Source organism: Rhinolophus sinicus, chromosome X (genome assembly GCF_036562045.2).
Source record: "Rhinolophus sinicus isolate RSC01 chromosome X, ASM3656204v1, whole genome shotgun sequence".
Classification (NCBI taxonomy): Eukaryota; Metazoa; Chordata; class Mammalia; order Chiroptera; family Rhinolophidae; genus Rhinolophus; species Rhinolophus sinicus.
In genome coordinates this window covers 48,782,688-48,789,478 of record NC_133768.1, presented here as the reverse complement: position 1 = coordinate 48,789,478, position 6,791 = coordinate 48,782,688, and positions in this window count along the sequence as shown.

The following is a 6,791-nucleotide window of genomic DNA, read 5'->3' as shown; positions in this document are numbered from 1 at the left end:
ACCCTATGACCCAGCAATTCCTCTCCTGGGTATCTACCCCAAAATCCTAAAACATTTATACATAAAGACACGTGTGCTCCAATGTTCATTGCAGCTTTGTTTACGGTGGCCAAGACATGGAATCAACTAAAATGTCCTTTGATAAATGAATGGATAAAGAAGTTTGGTATATATACACAATGGAATACTATTCGGTGGTAAGAAAAGATGATATAGGAACATTTGTGACAACATGGATGGATCTTGAGAGTATAATGCTAAGCGAAATAAGTCAGACAGAAAAGCAGAGAACCATATGATTTCACTGATATGTTGTATATAAACCAAAAACAACAAAAGAACAAGACAAACAAATGAGAAACAAAAACTCATAGACACAGACAATAGTTTAGTGCTTACCAGAGGGTAAGAGGGGTAGGGGGTGGGAGATGAGGGTAAGGGGGATCAAATATATGGTGATTGAAGGAGAACTGACTGTGGGTGGTGAACACACAATGGGATTTATAGATGATGTAAAACAGAATTGTACACCTGAAATCTATGTAACTTTACTAACAATTGTCAACTCAATAAACTTTAACTAAAAAAAAAGAATAAAAGGCATCCAAATTGGGGATGAAGAAGTTAAATTGTCACTCTTTGCAGATGACATGATGCTATATATAGAAAAAACTTAAGACTCCACCAAAAAGCTATTAGAAACAATCAACGAATACAGTAAAGTTGCTGGCTACAAAATCAACCTACAAAAGTCCATTGCATTCCTATATACTAACAATGAAATCTCAGAAAAAGAAATACAAAAAGCAATTCCGTTTCCAATTGCAGCAAAAAGAATAAAATACCTAGGAATAAACTTAACCAAGGATGTGAAAGACCTATACGTTGAAAACTATAAGACATTTTTAAAAGAAATTGAAGAAGACAGAAAGAAATGGAAAGATATTCCATGCTCATGGATTGAAAGAATCAACATAGTTAAAATGACCATATTACCCAAAGCAATATATAGATTTAACGCAATCCCCATCAAAATCCCAATGGCATTTTTAAAAGAAATAGAACAAAAAATCATCAGATTTGTTTGTAACCACAAAAGACCCTGAATAGCCCAAGCAATCTTAAGAAAAAGAACAATACTGGAGGTATCACACTCCCTGACTTTAGCTTGTACTACAGGGCTACAATAATCAAAACAGCATGGTATTGGCAAAAAAACAGACACATAGACCAATGGAATAGAAATGAGAACGCAGAAAAAAAAAACCACATAAATATGGACAGACAATTTTGGACAAAGAAGCAAAAAACATACAATGGAGAAAAGACAGCCTCTGCAATAAATGGTGCTGGAAGAATTGGATAGCCACGTGCAAAAGAATAATACTGGACTGCTATTTGTCACCATATACCAAAATTAATTCAAAATGGATCAAAGACTTTAGCATAACACCTGACACAATAAATTGCATAGAAGAAAACATAGGTACTAAACTTATGGACCTTGGGTTCAAAGAGTGTTTTATGAATTTGACTCCAAAGGCAATGGAAGTAAAAGCTATAATAAACAAATGGGACTATATGAAACTTAAAAGCTTCTGCACAGCAAAAGAAACCATCGACAAAATACAGAGGCACCCAACTGAATGGGAGAAGATTTTTGCAAACAGTGCCTCTGATAAGGGGCTAATATCCAAAATATACAAGGAACTCAAGCAACTCAACAACAAAAAAACAAACAACCCAATTGAAAAATGGGCAGAGGACCTGGAGAGATATTTCTCCAAAGAGGACATACAAATGGCAAATAAACATATGAAAAAATGTTCAACATCACTAATCATCAGAGAAATGCAAATAAAAACCACAATGAGATATCACCTCACACCAGTCAGAATTGCTATCATCAACAAGACAAATAGTAACAAGTGTTGGAGAGGCTGTGGAGAAAAAGGTACCCTCATACACTGTTGGTGGGAATGCAGACTGGTCCAGCCGTTATGGAAGGCAGTGTGGAGGTTCCTCAAAAAATTACAAATAGATTTTCCATATGACCCAGCAATCCCTCTCCTGAGTTCGACCCAAAAAATCTGAAAACATTTAGAGATAAAGACACGTGTGCTCCAATGTTCATTGCAGCTTTGTTTATGTTGTCCAAGACATGGAGACAACCAAAATGTCCTTCAATAGATGAATGGATAAAGAAGTTGTGGTATATATTCACAATGGAATACTATTCGGCGGTAAGCAAAGATGATATAGGAACATTTGTGACAACATGGATGGATCTTGAGAGTGTAATGCTAAGCGAAATAAGTCATACAGAAAAAGCAGAGAACCATATGATTTCACTGATATGTGGTATATAAATGAAAAAAGTAAAAGATCAAGACAAACAAATGAGAAACAAAAACTCATAGACACAGACAATAGTTTAGTGGTTACCAGAGGGTAAGGGGGGTGGGGGGTGGGAGATGAGGGTAAGGGGGATCAAATATATGGTGATGGAAGGAGAACTGACTCTGGGTGGTGAACACACAATGGGATTTATAGATGATGTAATACAGAATTGTACACCTGAAATCTATGTAATTTTACTAACAATTGTCACTCCAATAAATGAAAATAAATAAATAAATAAAAATAAAAAAAAAGAAAGAAATGCAGATTTTATGAAAAAAAAAGAAGTGTGGTATATATACACAATGGAATACTATTCAACAGTTAGAAAAGATAAAATAGGACCATTTGTTACAACATAGATGGATCTTGAGATTATAATGCTAAGCAAAATAAGTCAGAAAAAGCAGAGAACCATATGATTTCACTGATATGTGGTATACAAACCAAAAACAACAAAAGAAGACAGAGAAATGAGAAACAAAAACTCATAGATACAGACAATAGTTTAGTGGTTACCAGAGTGTAAGGGGGGCGGGGGGTGGGACGTGAGGGTAAGGGGGATCAAATATATGGTCATGGAAGGAGAACTGACTCTGGGTGGTGAACAGACAATGGGATTTATGGATGATGTAATACAGAATTGTACACCTGAATTCTGTGTAATTTTACTAACAGTTGTCACCCCAAGAAATTAAAAAAAGAAAGTTGGAAAAGGTGAAGGGGAATAAGAGTTCCAAGTTTCCAGGTATAAAACAAATAAATTATTGGGATGCAATGTACGGCATAGGGAATATAGTCAATAGCATTGTGATAGCATGGTACAGTGTGAGATGGTTCTGGATTTGCCATGGTGATCACTTCTTTAGGTATATAAATGTTGAATAACTATGGTGTATCCCTGAAGCTAATATAATATTGCATGTTAGCTATATTTTTAATTAAAATTTAAAAAATCAAATCATTATGTTGTACACCTGAAACTAATGTAAAGTTGAGTGTCAAATATACCTCCATGGGAAAAAAATTTTTAAAATATACAATGAGGTATCTGTTACGAATGAACATTTATTTCCCAGTTCTACTGTTTCCCAATGGATAGGCAGCATTACTTAGAGAAGAACTTCTTGCCTTTTGCCCTCATCCACACCTATTTCCTCCATCCCACAGAAGCAAGAAGATTCACCTCTACTGGTGAATCTAGGATTAGGGACATTCTTCCTCCTTGAAGCTCAGAGCCATACGTAGAGAGCATTCTGTCTGGTCAAGGACAGGTGTACCCTAGGGAGTAGACCTGCCAGGGGCTAAATTCAATTCAGGAGGATTAGCAAATCCATTTGGTCCACCAAAATCACTCACATTCTGAAACAGCTTATTGGTTGTGAAAACAAACAAACAAGCAAAAAGAAACATTGAATGTTGATAAGCTCTACCATGTTAAATATAAAAGTTTTGTAGTATCAAATGAAGTAAAGAACATAAAACTAATGTCATTCTGTACTGATGAAATCTATTACTTTTATACTGCACAAGACTTTAAACATCTTTACAGAAGATAGCATTCTTTTTTTTTTTTTTAATTAAATTTATTGGGGTGACAATTGTTAGTAAAATTACATAGATTTCAGGTGCACAATTCTGTATTACATCATCTATAAATCCCATTGTGTGTTCACCACCCAGAGTCAGTTCTCCTTCCATCACCATATATTCGATCCCCTTACCCTCATCTCCCACCCCCACCCCGCCCCGTTACCTTCTGGCAACCACTAAACTATTGTCTGTGTCTATGAGTTTCTGTTTCTCATTTGTTTGTCTTGTTCTTTTGTTGTTTTTGGTTTATATTACCACATATCAGTGAAATCACATGGTTCTCTGCTTTTTCTGTCTGACTTGTTTCGCTCAGCATTACTCTCTCAAGATCCATCCATGTTGTCACAAATGTTCCTATATCATCTTTTCTTACTGCGAATAGTATTCCATTGTGTATATATACCACAACTTCTTTATCCATTCATCTATCGAAGGACATTTTGGTTGTTTCCATGTCTTGGCCACCTTAAACAAAGCTGCAATGAACATTGGAGCACACGTGTCTTTATCTCTAAATGTTTTCAGATTTTTGGGTAGATACCCAGAAGAGGGATTGCTGGGTCATATGGCAATTCTATTCGTAATTCTTTGAGAAACCTCCACACTGCCTTCCATAACGGCTGCACCAGTCTGCATTCCCACCAACAGTGTATGAGGGTTCCTTTTCTCCACAGCCTCTCCAACATTTGTTATCATTTGTCTTGTTGATGATAGCCATTCTGACTGGGGTGAGGTGATATCTCATTGTGGTTTTGATTTGCATTTCTCTGATGATTAGTGATGTTGAGCATTTTTCATATGTCTATTTGCCATTTGTATGTCCTCTTTGGAGAAATGTCTCTTCAAGTCCTCTGCCCATTTTCAATTGGGTTGTTTGTTTTTTGTTGTTGAGTTGCATGAGTTCCTTGTATATTCTGGATACTAGCCCTTATCGGAGGCACTGTTTGCAAAAATCTTCTCCCATTCAGTTGGTGGCCTCTTTATTTTGTCAATGGTTTCTTTTGCTGTGCAGAAGCTTTTAAGTTTCATATAGTCCCATTCGTTTATTTTAGCTTTTACTTCCATTGCCTTTGGAGTCAAGTTCATAAAATGCTCTTTGAACCCAAGGTCCATAAGTTTAGTACCTATGTTTTCTTCTATGCAGTTTATTGTGTCAGGTCTTATGCTTAAGTCTTTGATCCATTTTGAATTAACTTTGGTACATGGTGACAAATAGCAGTCCAGTTTCATTCTTTTGCACATGGCTATCCAATTCCCCAGCACCATTTATTGAAGAGGCTGTCTTTGCTCCATTGTATGTTTTTAGCTTCTTTGTCAAAAATTATCTGTCCATATTTATGTGGTTTTATTTCTGGGTTCTCAATTCTATTCCATTGGTCTATGTGTCTGTTATTCTGCGAATACCATGCTGTTTTGATTATTGTGGCCCTGTAGTACAGGCCAAAGTAGGAAGTGTGATACCTCCATTATAGTTCTTTTTTCTTAAGATTGCTTTAGCTATTCGGGGTCTTTTGTGGTTCCAAACAAATCTGATGATTTTTTGTTCTATTTCTTTAAAATATGCCATTGGGATTTTGATGGGGATTGCATTGAATCTGTATATTGCTTTGGGTAATATGGCCATTTTAACTATGTTGATTCTTCCAATCCATGAGCACGGAATGTCTTTCCATTTCTTTGTGTCTTCTTCAATTTCTTTCAAAAATGTCTTATAGTTTTCAGCATATAGGTCTTTCACATCCTTGGTTAAGTTTATTCCTAGGTATTTTATTCTTTTTGCTGCAATTGCAAAAGGAATTGTTTTTTGTATTTCTTTTTCTGAGATTTCATTGTTAGTATATAGGAAGGCAATGGACTTTTGTGCGTTGATTTTGTAGCCAGCAACTTTACTGTATTCGTTGATTGTTTCTAATAGCTTTTTGGTGGAGTCTTTAGGGTTTTCTATATATAGCATCATGTCATCTGCAGAGTGATAATTTAACTTCTTCATTCCCAATTTGGATGCCTTTTATTTCTTTCTCTTGCCTGATTGCTCTGGCAAGGACTTTAACACTATGTTGAAAAGCAGAGGTGATAGGGGACATCCCTGTCGTGTTCCTGAACGTAGAGCAAAGGGCTTCAGTTTTCTCCATTAATTATGAGATTAGCAGAGGGCTTGTCATATATGGCCTTTATTATGTTAAGGTATTTTCCTTCTATACCCATTTTATTAAGTGTTTTAATCATAAATGGATGTTGTATCTTGTCAAATGCTTTTCTGCATCAATTGATATAATCATATGATTTTTGTCCTTTATTTTGTTTATGTGATGTATCACATTGATGGATTTGCATATGTTGAACCATCCTTGTGCCCGAGGATGAACCCCACTTGGTCGTGATGAATAATCTTTTTAATGCATTGTTGTATTCGATTTGCTAGAATTTTATTTAGGATTTTTGCATCGGTATTCATTAGAGATATTGGTCTGTAGTTTTCTTTTTTGTGCTGTCCTTACCAGGTTTTGGTATCAGGGTAATGTTGGCCTCATAAAATGAGTTAGGGAGTACTGTCTCTTCTTCAATTTTTGGAAGAGTTTGTGCAGAATTGGTATTAGATCCTCTTTGAAGGTTTGGTAGAATTCACTAGTGAAGCCATCTGGTCCCGGACTTTTGCTTTTGGGAAGGTTTTGGATGACTGATTCAATTTAGTTACTGGTGATCGGTCTGTTTAGATTTTCCAGTTCTTCATGGTTCAGCCTTGGAAGGCTATATGTTTCTAAGAACTTGTCCATTTCTTCTAGGTTGTTGAATTTGGT